We start from the raw sequence: 19,017 nt of genomic DNA, 5'->3' as shown, positions 1-19,017 counted from the left end.
CCGCTCAAGTGATATATCCATCGGTTTCGGGCAGGGGACACAAGCATTTATTGGAAAATGGATACTATAGTCACCTTGAGAAGGTCAGAATGTGCATTTGTGACTGTAGAACAGTGCGTTTGTGTTGTTTTTTTTTTTTGTTTTTTTTATATTATGTATGTCTTTTTTGGACCGCATCTGAGTCTGAAATAAAGTGAATTATCTATTTTAAAATGTTTTTGCATCACCATAGGGTATACAGTCACAATGTTTTTAATATGAACACCGAGTTATAGTTATCTAACACTTCAAGCAGGTTTCCTTGATTTAACATAAATTGGTAAATACAAAGACAAATGTTCAAATTCTAATTTTTACACTATTTTTTCAAAGAATTAGAACCAAAAAAACAAAAGCCATTCCATATTGTCTAATTTGTCTTCTACAAATTGCCTTGTTCCAGTCTCAGCTCTACTTTACAACAATCAGTGACAGCTGTTGCAGAAATAATAGATGATCGTTGCATGATAGGAGCTCTTTGCAAAGATGACAGTTAAAGCATCAATCTGCACAGACTTGACCCATGCGGGGGGGGGGGGTTTGCTTGCGTGCAAGTAGCCTCAGTTGGCTTCGCCTCCCTCATGATCAGCAGAGACATGAAGATGCAGGGCAAAAAAGAGAGAAGGAGTCAGAGCATGAGAAGCAGCGGGTGAGGAAGAGAAAACCAAAGAGGAGTGTGAAGCCCTAGAGAGCTATGAGGAATAGGGCTGCACAATGATGTGATTAACATCGATTCACAAGGAGAACAAATCTTCACTGTACTCAACAACTGTTATCATTGAATGGACAGAAAGAAAGCGGGGAGCCAGTTCACTTAAACTTCATTAGATGCACACTCATGAAAAAATGTGGCGCCTAAATGCGAGTTTAAGGTCTGCTTGTAAATGGGAAAATTCATGTTTTTTGATGTGGAGTCATCTGACGCCTATATTGAATAAGCATCTTAAACTGCTTACAGTTTCTGAATACCACAGTTTTACTTCAACACACTTTTGCTACAACAATTTAGCTTAATATGCTTTTTTTAGTGTCCTCTTAGGATCTTACCATTTGAACTATAAGAAGTATATATCCTTTATTACTCTCAGTCTATTGTATATTTTAAGTAGTGCATCAGTAAAAAATCTGAAAGATTTATTTATTTATTTTCCAAAGCCGTTTTCTTTTTTTATTCTTTTGTAAAAGCAAATTAAACTGGTGTGGGTTCTAGATATCCAAAGTAAGGCTTTAAAACAGTTTGCAGTAATAGGAACATGTTTTCTTGGAACATTATGTCTCGTAGATTTAAATAATTTGTCAGGTGGGCCGGTGGTTTTAGTGTTTTTTGGTTTTGGTGGACACCAGAGTTCAGATGAGCTTTTGGACTTTTCCAAACAAAGGTAAGCATTCATCTCTCGGCTTGACCAAACAGCCTTGCTTTAAATCTTAAAATAAAAATCTAAAAGATATGACATCACTCTATTAAAAATCAGAGGAAAAATAAATAAATAAATAAAACACAATAAAAAAAAAAAACAAAGTTTTTGTTTCAAAGTTTGTTATATTTACACAAAAATACCTCAATTATTTTTATGTTAATCTACCATACCTTCATATTTTGAAGAGGAAACAGAATGTAGAGAAAAAGCTTCTTCATACGACTCAGTGAATGCATATTTCAGCTGAAGCACTGTGGGGACGTGTATGTGCTTGAGGAGCACAACAACATAGGGGTCAGTCAGTCAGTCAGTTCTCCAGTGTTTTCATTATTCTTACAAAGGCATTTTTTGCATGCCACAGCCATTCCTTCTCCAGCATAGCAAAGAACCTGTCTGCTCTTTTAGCCTCCTTTTTATACGTTTTAAGCACATTCCTTTCTCAATAAGATGGCCATAAAGGTATAGAGGTTTTTGTACAGACAAGTTCAAGCATAGTCAACCAAGGACATAAACCTTAAAAGTTGCGTAAAATTATAAAATTTTACACAGATTGTAATGGCTTTGACATATTTTATTGTGGCGACAGGAAACTGAGCACACATGTAATAAGGGTTTAAATATATTGTTAGAGAGGAACGCTCCATCGAAGCAAAGTTTTATGCAAGACAACGCACAGGGCAGCAGATAGCAGGTCAATAAACTGTTGGCCCATGAGCAGAATTAAAAGCCTCAAGGCAGAATAAGCCTTTGTGCATTTTTTTTACTAATGAACCAAAGTAATTATGAGAAAAAATATATATAAAATAGGGCAAATGAGCTGGTTTCATAGGTTGTGTTAGACTACCTGAAATGACTGGGGGGTACTTTTAATTTTGAATAATACTCTATTAAGAGTTTATACTGCTATGTCTGTATTAGTTTCCACTCTGGAAAAGGTAGGAAGATCAGACAGAGTGGCTCCTCTACATCATCCTGCTACTGGCAGTTTGGCTGCATCAACTGTTTGATCGACTAAAGTAAAAAGACGCTGAGTGAAAGAAGGCAAAAGAAGAAAGGGAAAAATACACCAGACGATATCAATATGCACAAGTAAATGAAATACGAGAACCTCACCAAAAAACAAAAAAGAGACAGGAAAAAAGGGAATAAAAAAGTAAAAACAAAAAAAAAAGAGAACACAAAACACAGTGGAGTCATAAAAGAAAAGTTGGTACAAAAAAATAATAAGGAATAAATCTAAGGATAGGATAATCTAACCAGAAATTTGATGAAGCAATAAAAAAATATAAATGACAACTTTAAGGGAGCGGTAAAAATATATGTAGCAAATTTAAAATGCAACAAACAGCATAAAGTACAATACAGAAATGACATTTTTTTTGCATTAGACAAAAACAAAAAATGACAAAAAAACTTGATTTAAATGATGAATGATGAATGAAGTATTACATGCAACTTGAAAGGTTAGGCATTTTGAACAAAGGCACATAAACACTAATTCCAATGTTGTTGTTTTAACATGTTCTTGTTATTAAGATTAAAATTGCATTCATGAGTATTTCTTTATTCAAGTCATGGAGTAGACGAAAAAATGCAATTTGAAAAGAGTCCCTTTTGTGATGTCACAAATGCACTAGGCAAGCCACAAGCTCCATTTCTCTGCTCAATTCTGATGTTTCCACTTGCAAACAACTATCCATGTACGTCTTTGTTTTCTGCAAAGAGTATGTTAATAAAAGACAAGTCCTGAATATTATTATTCCTATATTCAACCTTAAACTACAATATCAGCTGGCTGTCTGTCTACCGGCCAGCCAGCTGCCCAAATGCCGACAAGCAGAAGAGCTCAGCGGCGGAGCTATGTCCGGTGAATCGTATGGCAAAGCAGCAAGCCTAGGTATCATAAATCTTATGATATTTTTCTTATATTCATTGAAAGAGTAATAAATTGATCATTCTTGTTTTTCTTTTTCCTTTCTTGAACTAATGTGGGTCACAAAGACACGGACTAAAAGGGGCTTTTGCGGTCGGACGGAGACCATATCCGTGTTTATGAATGACTTATGATGTGAATAATTATTGCATTCGCACAAATTAATCATTTCGAGGGAAAGAAATAATATTTAGAGGGAACGGAATATTATCTTGTGGGAACGAGATATTATTTTGTGCGAACAAGATATTTATCTGTGGGAACGAGATATGTTTTCATTTTTTAATGTCAGGACACGGGCTCCGTATTAAAACATGTACGTTTTTTTTTCTCGCAAATGTACAACTTCACTACAATCTCGTAATTTAACAGTTATGACTATATTTCTTGTAAATTTACGACTTAAAAGTCGTAATTTAAAAAAAATTACTTTTGTAAACTGGCCCTAAAACTCTGTCGCACTGTGCAGAACCTGTCTTAGCAAATGACACAGCATTTTTGATTTTGCCTAAAAACAGCATAGTCATGGCTAAAAGACAACTGAGAACAATTGTAAAATAGATCAAAGAATGACATGAGGGAGACTTAAAACATAGAACCAGGTTGGAATCATTTGAGCTCATTAGGGTATGGGACAAAACTAGAAGAAAATGTTAAAGATCTGAGATGGGATTTAAAAAGCAAGTTTAGTTAGTACAAATTATATCAGAAGTTATTATAGCTATAAAGTCTATATTGCGGGCAGAATGTTGAAAGCTGTTAAAAACTTCATTCTATACTCATGTATTATCACTCCACGTTACTTTTGTTTCCTGAACTGTACCAAATACTGAACAGTAGGCAAACAATATGATTTTTAAATTAAAATGCCAGCAGTTTTAACATCTCTAACATTTTTTGTGTCCAACTTCTTTTAGGATATTCTGCAAAGAAATTAGACTTCTTCTGGGAGGTTCTTGCAGAAGATCTAGTGGAAAAGCACGCGTCAGGTGCAGTGGTCTTTGGCCTCATAATCATAGACAGAACACAAAGCAAAAATACTTGGCAGAATTCAAAAGGCAACACTGTTGGCAACAAAGCAGTGGCCAGTATCTAACCATCAGCCAATAGGTATGTAAATAATAAATCTCTGGACCAGGACATATTAACCGAAACCAAATACACACCACATGTAATGCCCTATGCATTTACGCAAATAACTATAAAAAAATACATGACTAGTTAAAAACAAAAGAGTTGCAACCTGAACCATCAATGCATTTTTTTCCTTGCAGCTAAAATTAAACAAACTCGTTTTTTTGTGCTATTTCAAAATTTGAAGCACCGGAAGTCCTTCTCTTCAAGAAGGAGGACTATGAGATGTGCTTCAACTACAGGGGGATGGATCCCACTTTTCAGTCTCCTTAGGAAAGTCTACTTCACGGAGGGAAAAGAGAGGAGAATTTATCTGTGAGCGTTTTTCATCCTGGCTATAGAACAATAGATCTTTGTCAGCCCTTTGCCTCGGCTTCTGCTCATGTTTTTTGTAAGCTGAAATGTAAGGTGCAGCCAGGGGTTGGAGGGAGTCTGATTTTGAAAGATTATATCTTTGCTTTTTGCCGATGATGTTGTTCTGTTGGCTTAATCAAACCAGGACCTTCAATGTGCTATGTGGTGGTTTGCAGTTAAGTGTAAATCAACTGGAATAAGAATGAATCAAGTCAGAAGCTTTGATCATCAAACCGGAAAACGGTTTGCCCTCTCTGGGTTGGTGGAGAGCTCCTGCCTCAAGTGAAATCAAGTGTTTTTGAGGTCTTGTTCATGAGTGAGAGTAAGTTGACTGACAGGCAGAAAGATGCATTAGCTACAGCAGTACAGTTGCTGTATTGATCCATCGCAGTGAAGAAGGAGTCAAGCAAAAGGGCAGAGTTTTAGATTTACTGGTCAATCTGACTCTATAGTCATCAACTTGTGGTCATGAAAATGAAAATGAGTTTCCTCATTCATTGTGCACCAAAGACCATGGGCACTCTTTCAGAGGTTGAGGAGCTTGGTGAAAATAGTTGAAATGGCTAGGGCATCTCCTTGGATGCCTCCTGGGCCTCACCCTAGGAGGTATTCCCTGCATGTACTACTGGGAGGAGGGCCCAGGAAAGACCCAGGATATGTTGGAGGGAATGGCTCTCGGCTGGCCTGGGAGTGCCTTGGGGTTCCCCTTCAGAATTTGTCTGGGAATCTGTACTGGTATTAATGTCTGGATTCGGATAAGCAGGAGTAGATGGATTGATTCCTCTTTAAGTCCATCTGTCTTCTCTGTCCAGAATGTGCACTGTACTGTCTTCAAAGGAAAGTCAGCTCTCCTTCAAGTGTCGAGTGGGTGAAAAGCTACTGTGAGAAGGAAGTCTCAAAATTGAAAAATAAGCTTTTGTTGAAACACCTTCATTTTGCCATTAAATCCAGTCATAGTCAAATCATCAGAGCAAAGAATCTGCCAAAAAGAAAGGCAGAACAACTGAGGATAAAGGTGTCAGCAACTACCCCTGGTGCCAAACCACCCACTGCCACCCTCACCTCAGGTAGAGCAGTAACATCTCTACAAGAGCCTCAAATATTAATCTCATTTTGAGAAAGATAACACAACAATTCAGTTTAAATATTGTCAGTTTTACCTGCAGCACTTTCATTTTAAGGTGGAGCCGCACCACATGGTTTGTATCATACCCTTACTCCTTCCATTATTCTTTCTCTGACCTGATGTGCATCCACTTCCTCAAATGACAATTCTATCCAGAAAAATGAATGACGTCTTACAACAACCTCTATTAAGCTCTGACTGGTCTGCCTGATTAGCCACTAATGTTTCGTAACCTGATTGCAAAAGACATCAGAATACAGCAGCTCATTTACAGCCGATGCCTTCAGTTACAAGCAAGAAGTTAGTATGGGTGCATAAATCTAAAATAGAATTTCTCAGCTGGATTTCTGGCACAATTCTGGACATTTCCTTGGCAAAAGCATGTCCTGCCTTTTTGTGGGAGAAGCACAAAAATCTAATGGCTTGGAGCAACATGCAGGCTCACCTGCTGCAACAAAGCCAAAGGTTTGGTGCTTGGCAATAAAACAACACAGGAAATTAAGAAAAAAGACATGCGCAATTGTCCAGCACCAACCCAAAATATTTTTGAATCCATTAACCTTTGTGATTAGAACAACAATGAGAATATGTGCATGCTGTGTTTGTTATAAATTATTTCTATATGCTAAAAAGATTGATGATTTTAGCATATTTAGTATTTTAGCATTCGCCGGTTCCAAGCCCGGTTAGAGAAGGTTGCGTCAGGAAGGGCATCCGGCGTAAAACATTGCCAAATTTACCATGCGACTTGTTCGCTGTGGCGACCCCTGATGGGAGAAGCCAAAAGTGGAAGAATAAAAGGAACAAATCTAAAGAAAGATGTTGTGATGATAGCTTTAGTAAAGCTTCCACATCGGTTTAATTTTTGGTCAGAGTTTTATGAGCTTTCTTTGATTTAAGGCAAATAGCTGATAGTTAGAAGCTGCTGGAAATTGGTGATGTTCCACATCCCACCTCTAACACAGGGACCTGAACTTGGAAACAATAAAAAGGCTTGTTGGTACTCTAAAAGTGCAAATACAGATTTCTACTGGATTGACACACTTTCTATTTCACCGTAGTTCCATTCTTGCTTGTTTCTCTCATTTTGTTCAGAGTATGTTCTTTTCTGCATTTTATTTTTATTATTTTCATTGTGTTTTCACTTAGCTTCTTCCTGGGCATAAGATTCAGTTTGCTAAAGTTTAGTTTAAATGGTAACATTTATCACGGAAAAGCCATACAATGCCACCTAACATGAACTCCGCCAACATAATTCTCCTTCTAAAACGAGACAAAGATCCCACGAGCCCTTCAAGCTATCGCCCCATTTCTTTAATCAATGCAGACGTAAAAATTATTTGCAAAGCACTAGCACAGAGAATAGAAAAAAAATCACTCCTCACATATTTCACCTTGATCAAACTGGATTCATCAAAGGCAGACACTCGAGTGACAACGTCCGCAGACTTGTTAACATAATAGACTTTGCCACTATCAAAAACCAGGAAATGACCGTACTCTCATTGGATGCTGAAAAAGCATTTGACAGAGTAAACTGGAAGTTCCTCATTGCTGCCCTCCACAAGTTTGTGTTTGGGGAATCATTCATCAATTGGATTAAAATATTATATCCCAACCCAAATGCATCAGTCAGAACTAACAAACAGACTTCTGACAGGTTCTTTTTTTGGAAGAGGAACCAAAAAGGGTTGCCCACTCTCCCCTCCTCTTTTTGCAATATTTATTGAGCCTCTAGCTGCAGCAATAAGACAGCATAAGAGCATTAAAGGAATTAAAACCAAACACAGCCATCATAAAATTATGGTAAATGGTAAATGGCGTATACTTATATAGCGCCTTTCTTCCTACAAGGACAAAGCGCTTTACAGTCACAGACCCATTCACCCAGTCACACACACATTCACACACACAGTCACACACTGGTGGTCGCTCCGCTGCCAAACACAGGCGCCCGCCTACCACCAGAGGCAAGGTGGGGTTCAGTGTCTTGCCCAAGGACACTTCGACTCATGGGCGTGCAAGGCGGGAATCGAACCTGCAACCTTACGACCATGGGACGACCGCCCTACCGCTGCACCACGGCCGTTAGTCTCTATGCGGATGACATATTAATTTTTTTCAATAATTCCTGTTCTGTAAATGAAACAGTAACAATTATTAATGAATCCTCTTCCATCTAAGCAGTGGCGGTTTTTGATATGGGCGATGTGGGCGGTCGCCCAGGGCGGCACGTCATTGGGGGCGGCATTTGCCGTGCCTGATGCGTTACACATAATGTGCTACATACTTAATTCAAAAAGGGAGCTTGGAGCTTTTAATTTGAAATTGCTTCAGCAGCCGACACTTCATGCTTTTATTTTGACACATCAGACTATTAAGAATGTCTTCCTCCTATTTCCTCTTCACACTTAAGGTGCAAAAAAAAAAAAAAAAGAATACCTCAGAGTGAAACAACGTAAAACAGGCACATGAAAAGGAATTAGGCAGAACAAACATCCGTGCTCAAACCAATTTCGAAAAAAGCAGGCAATGGAGATTATTTCCCACAATTCTTTGCTCCGACACAGCAGACCCGATGCGCACGTGACCACCGCCCTCTGCTACAAGACGCTTGCGGCCACACCTCTTTGCGCTAGTCTTTGGAACATAAGTCAAAAAACTCGAGAGGGGGGCGCAACTCGCCGGTGGCTGGCTGAATCACACTAACAGGTGATTGGGAGTCTTTTTCTATCTAACAATCAACTCTGGGCCGCAGCTGCGCCTCCCGTCATAGAGACGGAGCTGCGTGTGTCAGAGGGAAGGGGAGGGGGGATGAGCGCAGGATTGAGTTTTTTTGGAGGATTTCTACTGTTGGTGTTGCACAAATTTAGGGAAATGCCAAATATTTTTGGAGTAATCCCACTGATGTGTTCTAAGATTTAGTCTTTAATGTTTTATAAGACCTAAACATATTAATCACAATAAGTTTCATTTTTTAGATATAACCCCTCTGTTATGTTTCACAAAGACACACACAGGACGTCACACATTAAGAAATTATTGCAAAAAATGAAGCAGGAGTCCAGCTCTAAAAAAAATGCTCTAAAAAATGATGAAAGAGCAAAAAAATGGAATTATTTGATATGTAATTTCTTATTAATATTTCCAGGCTTTCTTTGTTTTTTGTCCTGCAGCATGTTCATATTTGTATAATTTTGACAGAATATATTTAAATGGAGAACAAAATATTAAAAGTTATTTAAGGTTTAACTTGAGTTATTCTGGATTAATGTTCCTGTTTTTATTCATATTTATGTTCAAAAGGTTCAGTGTAAAAGGTTTAAAAGTTTAGCTTAAGTGTGTAGTTCAGTAAATCTTTATCTTTCTTCTTCGGCTCAAAACCTTAAGCGTGTTTTTTAACTTAGGCCCCTGTGTGACTGAGTTTGACCCCCCGTAATACGAGTCTAGAAAATTCATGCATTTTTTGATAAAAATGGCTAAATAGAAGATAGGGAACACAACAGGATGTTGTCAAATTTTGTATGTGTGCGCGCGGGGGGGGGGGGGGGGGGGGGGGGGGGCGCTGGTGGGGTTACTCGCCCAGGGAGTAAGTTAGTGTAGAACCGCCACTGCATCTAAGACTACTCAATTAATTGGAATAAATCTGTTTTATTATCACTGAAGAGTAACACAGAACAAAGACTCTCGATACCAGTCAAATCAGGCAATATCAAATATCTAGGTATTTATTTCTCCCCCAAATTATCAGAACTGGTGCAGCTAAATTACACCCAATAACTGAAAAGCATACAGGACGATCTAACCCGCTGGGTCAATCTGTCTCTGTCCCTCTTGGGCAAGGTAGCCCCTATTAAAATTACAATTTTGCCTAAAGTTAATTATCTCTTCTCGATGATTCCCACACAGCCGCCACTAAAGTGGTTTAAACCATTAGACTCATCGATATCAAGGTTCTTATGGAACAATAAACCTGCAAGAATTAGTCTAAAAACTTTAAAATCTGCAAAAAGATGTGGAGGCTTAGAACTACCAAACTTCCACAACTTTTATTTAGCAAATAGATTACAATACATCTTAAAATGGTTGAAAAACAATCCAACTCATGGTTAGACTTAGAAAGCGCGTTGTGTGGACAGATCAACCTGTTTATTAGCCAAACAGTTAAAAAACAGGACTGCTTTCAAAGTATTCATATAAATGCCACTGTAACAGCCTGGTGGGAATTTCTTAAAGTGTCAAACTCCTCACTTCAACTGTGCAAAATGACTCCCATCTGAAACGACCCAGACATCCTTATCAACAAAAATATTTTACACTTCCCAGCTTGGCAAGCAGGGGGCGTAACACTACTAGAGCATTTAATTATTGATAAAAGATTCATAACACCCCAGGAACTACAAGAAAAACATGGAATAAATACCTGCTTGGAATACCAGCAACTTAAATCTATAATTACCAAATAGTTTAAATACAAAACAACGACTTAAAGCTACAAGAACAAACTTTGATTAATTTTTCAATGAATAAAACTCTCACCAAAAAATACAAACTCTTATGCAACCTAGATAATACCATTTCAGTTCCAATAACAAAATGGGATGGAGACTTCAAAGCGCCTGGGGGTGGCTGCTTGGGGGAGCAAGTTGGTCCTCTATCAATACGGGGCCTTGGAGGTTAGACGGGTTGGGGACTCCACTGAGGCAATTGGTGGCTGCCCTGGCTGGTCAGCTTCCTTGGTCCCATCGAGGCCTGACCAGAGTTCTCCCAGGGGCGGTGTTTGAGGGCGGGGGCTTGGGCTTGCTCCTGGGGGCGGCGCCTTATTCGTTCCTCTCTCCTTGGGTGGGGTGGGGGGTCGGCACTTCCGGAAATGGGGCGAATCCTGGGCCCTACCTGCCAATTTTAACTGCACCTTAAACATTTTAGGACCCCTTGGTGGGGAGGGTGCTTGGACATCACTGTTAGCAAGCAGAATATGTCCTCTCAGTGCCCTCCTTGCCAATTTTAACCCCACCCTTTAGTACACAGACCCCCTTTACATCATGCACGCTTACTAACACATATACATCACACAAGGAAGAGGGACTTCTGATCTTCTGTCCCCCGCCCCATCCCTGGCGGAGGGAACCGGGGCTCTCTGTCCCTGGGGTGCTGGCTTACTGGGCCCGGCAGCCTTCTCTCCACGCAGGGAGAGGGATCCCTGAGCTCTCTGGCATGACCGGGAGCCGGGGATCATATCACATCTGAGCCAGGGGATGTCCGTGTCCCGGTGGTGTGGGTTCTGGTCCCGGCCCCTGGGCGTCGGCCTTATTTTCTATTTTCTAACTGCTTGCACTCTCTACCCCCTGCGCCCCTCTGTGGCGTTGGGAGCCACTGTGGCAGTCCCGCTGGCCCTGCCCAGCAGGCGGATGTGGTTGCCCGGCAGGCGGTCTTTCTCTATCTGCTGTACTGTGCGGGTGTTGGGGGGTCCCGGCTGCCGGTGCCGCTGCAGTGGGGGGCCTTGGCGGGGGGGCGGATGGGTTCTCTCCTTCTTTTTACATTCCATGATTCGCCCCAGAAGAACATAAACACTCACTCGAGCACAGGTGCTATCTCACCTTTGCACAAACAGTTTACGTGACTGGATGAAATGTTTCACGTGTTAGTCTGAATGCATAAGTAGGCGTGTGTGAATGTTAGTGGTAGTATGTCCATGTAGACTTGTTTGTGTGTGAATGCTTTTGGAGCAAACAGGTGTGTTTGTAACGTTTGAGTGTGTGTGTGTGTGTGTGTGTGTGTGGACAGGCCACGCCCATTTTAGAATTTACATGCATCTTAACCTGTCAGTTGTGATTATAAAGCTCCAGCAACTTGTTGCTTTCTGACGCTTCATAATCTTACCCTCGCTAATATAATCACCCCTCTACCCCCCCCCCCCTTATCTGTCATCCATCTCTCTTCTTTCCTCCTTTTCTTTTCCGTCCGGTTCAACCAAAAATATTACAAAAATAATTATCAATAAAGTTTAGCTGAAATTACAAAAGGGATTTATTTAAATATACATCTGGTGTATCATAAGATTCATAACCCCTGTCGAAAAAGTAAAATATGTCCAACACGAAAGGCTTTCAGCTCTCATCTGTTTGCTTAGCTGTTGGACAGGACAAGTTAAAAGAAAGAAAATAACAAAAAAAAAACTTTCAATTTGGTTTAGGCAAGCTTGGCTCATGAGCATTTAGGTGACCAAAAAATCATGTCACCATGACAGGATGGACACAGCTGGAGATATTCTGCCGTGATGACAAACACTGCAGCCCACTTCCTGTCTATCTAACAAGTGTCAAAGTCAAAGCCCATAGGCCACATCTGGCCCGTGAGATTATTTTATATTGTTGTTATTATTGGCCCGGCAAAATAACGCTCGTAACATTCACTACAGTTTCCACAATGCAGCGCTTCAGCTGCCCAACAAAGTATAATGATGGCTTCAATTTCACTACAGATCTCATAATGCAGCACTTCAGCTGCCCTTGTGAACATCCGTCCTTCCGATGCCGAAGAGAAAAAGTTGATTTTGGAGAAAGAGCCTTTAAAATCCAGTTTGTCTCTTTTGTGGAGCGAATGTGGCTGTAATGAAAGAATATAATCTAAGAGGGTGCTATGAGACAAACATCAAAGACGCACTTTTCTGAGAAGCTGAGCACAGTGAGTTTGCATGGCACTTTGGTAAACTTCAAAGAACAAAAAAAGGAATTTTGAGTTGCTGCGTAACCCGTTTGCCATCGATGTAGAAACTGCACCTGTGTAGATTCAGGTGGAGCTGATTGAGCTGCAGTGTTTTGAGACACTGCAGGGCTGCACAGTTTATTCACTCCGTTCATGCAGAAATGCTCCAACCTTTTGTATGTTTGGTCGCACATTTCTGTGTGAGAAGCTCTTCTCAGTGATGAAGACTAACAAAACAGCACACAGGAGTCGTCTCACTGATGAGCACCTGCAGTTCATGCTGAGAATCTCCACAACACAGAACCTCACACCAAACACAAACCAACTTGTTGACAAAAACTGATGCCAGGCGTCCAGTTTAGGTCTTTAGATTATTTTAGTCATGTTGCTGCTGAGGTTCTTTCGTACCGCTATTTAATTCCTGTTCCTGCCTCTTGTGTCCTCAACCTAAACATAGAAATACAGTACAGAAGGTTGTATTTACTTCGTAATGCAAGACTTTGAGTCTAGTGATAATCTAAAACTGGATTTCTGCTAAGATTTTTCATGACAAATTGTTATCTTCATAAAGATAAAAACCAAACAACTTTTTTACCAAAATACAGAGTTAATCTCAAGAAAAAGGAATTGATGAAAGCTTAAACAAACTGTGTTTAACAGAACAAGAATCAAACCATAATGCAATTCCTAAACTTTTTAAAAAAATAATAAATATAAAATAAATAAAATATTATAATTATAAAATAATAAAATAAAAAACCTCTAGTCAGAAACATCCTGCTTTGACAGTGGTCTATCTAACGGCTGTGATGATTTATTGAACAAAACTGTTGAGGGCAACGCTGACTGGATGTGTTGCTGAGCATTATTGGGAACTTTTCTACAACATTCAATGCACATTAGTTGTAAGTGAAGTATAACTATCGGCAAATGCCGCGCTAGATAAATTGATTTGTCACAGACAAACATGTTTGTTTTTGTTGAGAGGACAGGACATTTCTCACTAAAACTAATGATGAGCTGGTGTCAAACCACATTGACAGCTGTGACAGAGTGCTAAACACAACTTGTGTGACTGCAGCTGAGAGACTGTGTGAGCAACGGTGAGGTGAGGGTATGCTTCCATTCATATTTCAGTGTGTGTGCGTGTGGCGTGCATGTTCATCATACTGTATCTAGCCACAGGAACCCCTCAGAAGGTCATGAATCCTGCTCAACATGAAGACTGTGATTTATATGCATAGTTACTTTATGGTAGCTGCTCATGCATGCAGATAAGCTGTGTCTCAATTCACTGCATTCACAAGAGACCATTTAGTTGCATTGGTACTTCTGCTAGAACAAGAAGAGAAGGAATGGAATAGAAAGAATAGAAAAGGAATGGAAAGAAAAAGATAGGGGAAGGGGAGAATTTAGAAAAAAATGTGTTAATCGGCTTTAATGGACAGAAGCTTTACCTCGACCCTGGCAAGTTATCACACACACACACGCAAAGCTTGAAGTCTGAGTGACTAACGTTGCAACATGTTATCAGGATTCTCTTCTTCAGACGAGATGGCAAAAAAAGAAAAGAAAAAAAATCAAATAGTTGATGTCACGACCACATCCTTTTCATTTCGCCCTAAAGCTGTGGGTATCAACGCGCATCAGCGACATCCAATGAACTTTAACTTGACCGTTTAAGAGGCGTTATAAATGAAACAACAATTCCTTGCCAACCCTTCTGAAGCTTACAGTGAGCTCATGTCTCAGTGCTTGCACGGAAAAATACTACATTCTTAAACTTTAGCTGTGTGTTTGACAGAGCTTGCCTGTGAATGTCACAAAAGCTGCAAGAGCCCCTCTGTACTGCTGGACATCTGACTACTGGGGCTCTGTTCAGAGCTGTCGTTATTGTGCGTCATGAGTTTTTGATCACACTCAGTTCAGACTGTGTCACTTTACACTTTATGTGTCCACACACATTCAATCCAGCGAGTCTCACAGTGACAACAGCCTGAATATATAAACGCAGTTGACATTCTTTTTGTTAAATTAAGACATTTTTTGGGTAATAAAGGAAAGAAAATGTATGTGCAAACAACTTTTTCTATAATAAAATATCTTGATGTTTAGGCAAATTTCAAATATTAATACAACAAACCCAACTTTGAACGTAGATTTTCTGATTTAAACAGAAAGACACACAAAGCGTTCAACAGACTGAGAAAAAGTCAGGTGGGGGAGATGCAGCTGTTACTGATGCAGAGGACCTGAGTGTTTTGAAGTGATTGGGGGTTTGTAGAGTGTGGTCAAACATGACTAGTACTCTTCAATACAAGTGTGTTTGCAGCACTTGAGCTTCCACAAGACAAGATGATAAAAAGAGAAAGAGAGATGGTGTCAGGAGATGAAAACTGCTCACAGATTTGAAAGATTCTAAAACTGAGGGGAGCACGGAGAAGCAGAAAAGGGAACTAAGCATGAAGTAGAGGAAGAGCAAAAAGGAAACGTGTCTGGGATTTTCTTTGGGGAAAGTCGTAAAGAAAGTCAGAATTAACTATGCTGAAAACAAAAAGAGAAGGGAAGCGAATGGAGAAAAGAGTGAGTGTAGAGTGAGTGTAGTTAAGAAAACAGGCCTTTGGTCTCAGTTAAAAGGTTACAGATTCTGCCCTGCTTCGAACTATGTTTGCAGTGAAACTTTTTTTTTTTACATTAAAAAGTATTTCAATCAGAAAATTGATGCAATTTTTGCATCAATGGCTGCAAAAATTGCAGCTATTGAAAAGGGGAACAGAACCATCTGTTTTTGCAAAAAGGTTTATAAAATTTTCTTTGCAACTACAAAAACTTGCCAACGCTTTTTATAATTAGAGAAGTAAATGCATTAAAATGTGGACACCAGTGGGCATGAGGAAGTGTATGTAGCCACAAGGGGCCCCAAGCCGGGGTCTTGGCCGATCCGGATAAATACGGGGGTTGTGTCAGGAAGGGCATCCGACATAAAATCTTTACCAAACCAAATAGGGGAATCAGACCTATGAATGAAGCTGATTCAATGTGGCAATCCTTGAAGGGAAAAGTCTAAAGGAAAATAAGTAGTCAGTCAGGAGGTGAGAGCTGTGGAGTCAGAGGGCAAGTATACAGAAAATATTTTATCCTACAGTAAAAATGAAGACAATTTGTAAATATTTGTGAATATGAATTTCTTCATGTTTATAGTATTTTCTTTAAAATATTTTTAGTTTCCTACTGCTAAAAAACAATTTGACCGTCGTAAGATGCTTCCCATTGGTGCATAAAGTTTTCATTTTATTTTAAGGGAAATTCAGTAAGATGCTTAAACCCTCAGCTGGAAAGAGTCTAATACACCTAAAACAAAAATTTTGTTTTTCATCTCAGATGTCTCTTATGAAAACATAGGTGTCTCCTTTCAAGTTACTACTCCTTTTTGAGGATTTCTCGATTACACCCCCTCTAAATATTGGGGATGGGGTGTATATGAAATTGGGTTTCCTTATGCCCTTATCCAGTTTCAAACCTTACCAGAAAAAAAAATCATCGTTAATGTTAAAGTAATGTCTCTTAAAAGAGGAAGTCAAAGCTTGGTCACACTTTCTACAGCATAATTTCTATCATACTTCGAGTATTTAAAGTGATCCAAACATGTTAAAGCAATAGTAGCCAATGAGTACACTGCTGCAGACATTAGCAGCTGAAAAGCTTTTCAAACTGCAGAAGACATTTCTTCTATTGCACGTGTGAGATGCTTCTTTTTGAGGTGTGTATGACATATGTCTCTCTAAAGCACCTTGGGTGTAACATATGGTTGATCTTGTAAACAAAGCTTTCCAGAGCAGAATGGCACAAAAAGAGGAAAAGAGGAAGGAAAAATCTCTGCTTTTCATAGCTGCCTTGGTTATGAGAGAACAAAGGCAAAGCACACTGAGTGCAAATGACAAGAGCCGTGTACTGAGGTGGATAGGGAGAGGCAGAGAAGACAAGGCAGTGCAGTGTAGCGGTCATGTGCCGCACATCATCTGTCTGCCTGACTGTCATCTTGACCTTATTCTATTCAAGCATGAGGCTTCAGGTCCCGCTCAAGCATAAACAAAAAACACACACTCCCACATGCACTTTCACTCAGACCAATAGCACCAAATACCAGCAAGCACACTTCAAGTGAAGAAAAGAGCCAGTGTATGTGTGCATGCTCATGTGCCTCTGCATTTCTAAGGAGCAGCAGCAGAGCAGCCAACAATGCACAAAGGTCAGTTTAAGGAAAGTGATAGGTAGGAGGTACCAGGAGAGGATGTCGATAAAGAGGAGGGCAAGAGGAACTGCCTGAATAAAAGGTTGGAGTATAAGAGCTGAAAGTAAGGGCGGGGGAAAGGAAAAAAGTGTTTGCATGTGAGCATAGTGGAGACAGGATGTGAAGGAGAAGCAACTTCAATCTGTCTCGCTGGTCCTGCTAATAAAATGACTGAAATTGAACATTTGAAATTTTCAAAAGAAGAGGGGAAAGGACATTCTCAAAGGCTTTTTTTTCTACCTGGTAAAGAAAAGCCAAAGCTGACATCTGTTCAAGCAAAACGAAGGGGGAAAAAATGGCAGACACGGATCCTAGCAAGTGCGATGTGAAAATTGTGTCGAGTAAGAAAGAAAGAACAGGTGAGAAGGGAAGTATAGAAGACAGGTAGACACTAACTAACTCAGGGAGTGAGGCAGGAAGAAACAGCATGAAAGGTTGCAATTACCTCACACTTAAAATGAGATTTGCTGTGAATCTGTCAAAAACTGCCAGACTTTGGATGTTAATATCACTCTTATGCTCAGCTTTCTTGACTTATTGATAAATAGTACTTCATTAATTTGTCACACTTCATTTCACGCTGGCCTTTTTCAGCTGCTATTAGGTTTTAATGAAGTGCTGGCTCACTTTTCATGCTCAGCTCAAAACATGAGACAACTACAAAAAAGCAGGTGATTGGATACAAAGGCCTACCCGTCACATGGGCCTTGCAGCCATCAGCATTCATTCCCTCTGGTCAAATTGGATCATAGAAACTGCAGTAACTACCCTATAAAGAGGGATATATAAACTCACAACTTTCATGCCAAAAGATGATTTTTTTCTTTACATGTGCAAAACGCAAGGCTGGCTTTTGTTTTCATTTGATCGCTATATAGGACTGCAATAAATCACTCATCACATAAAATGGCTATAAAGTGTACATTTTCTTGCACATAAATGTTTATTATAATAGATGTTTTCACACTTTGCCCAACTGCAAACTGTTTATCATTCAGAGCAAGAAAACGATTGGGGGGCTGTTAAGATGTACGACAGGATAACATCTGGTGTGTCTGGCAGAGACAGGCACTGATAATTGCAGTTACTAATTGCATGTGGAGAGAAGTGCTAAAAAAATATATTTAAGGCAGGACAAGTTAAATACTGAAACTGCAAATTCTACTCATCTGAAAGGAGCTTCAGTTGGAAGAAACAGATTCTTACAGCAATAAGTCCATCACCTTATGGAAAAGTCACCCATAATTCACATCAAACATAACTTTACTAAAAATAGACGTCCCACTTTTTTGCTTGCTGTCCAGTGTGAACAATATCCAGAGTGTATAAAGGAAAGGAGGTGAGGCAAACAAAAGGAGGACAGGTTTAAAGGATGAGGGGAAGTGATGTGAGAGCGGGAGGCTAAGTGTAATTGAATTTACTGTACTTTGTAAATTGTATTCAAGATGATAAGTAACTGAAGAAGATAAGTTAGACCTCTGGACGAAAACACGCACACACACTGCCAGAGAATTGGATTACACACTCACAATATTACTGAATGTGCACATTTCATACAATACAGTATGTTTTAATCTACCACAGATGAGAAAGCGATGTAGTTCAAGGTAAAAAATTAAATTATCAAAATTGGAAACTCATCTAAAAGCATGTGAGCGTGCAACACCCAATACCATCAGCTATGATGAATTTTCAGCTATATGCATGCCCTGGATGCGCCCTTGGATGAATCTGGGGCAGCAAGGAACCAAAACCAAGAGCTGGCTGAAAATGGTGGTGGGATTTGGTTTGAAAGAGATGAGAAACTACAAAAATAATACAAAAGAAGGTTTATATTGAATCATTTAACATGTGTTCTTGCCTTATCTAAGTAAGTGTCATGAAAATGCTTGTGAAGAGCATTCCTTTATCTTTCCTTGGGCTAATAAGTATCTGCTCACTTATCGAGGCAAACACAGTAGGGTCACCTATCTGACACAAGGAGAAAAGGATTCTTAGTGACATATTTTTAAATTTC

General features: G+C 39.6%; 1 protein-coding gene across 2 annotated transcripts in view; it reads right to left on the bottom strand.

Moving 5' to 3' along the window:
• Window positions 1-19,017, bottom strand: part of mdga1 (MAM domain containing glycosylphosphatidylinositol anchor 1) — a 190,600-nt gene that overhangs the window by 135,375 nt on the left and 36,208 nt on the right. The gene's annotated exons all lie outside the window — the stretch shown is intronic.

This window comes from Oryzias latipes, chromosome 3 (genome assembly GCF_002234675.1).
Source record: "Oryzias latipes chromosome 3, ASM223467v1".
NCBI lineage: Eukaryota > Metazoa > Chordata > Actinopteri > Beloniformes > Adrianichthyidae > Oryzias > Oryzias latipes.
Note: the sequence above shows the minus strand (reverse complement) of the source record. Positions and strands in the feature narration are given on the sequence as shown.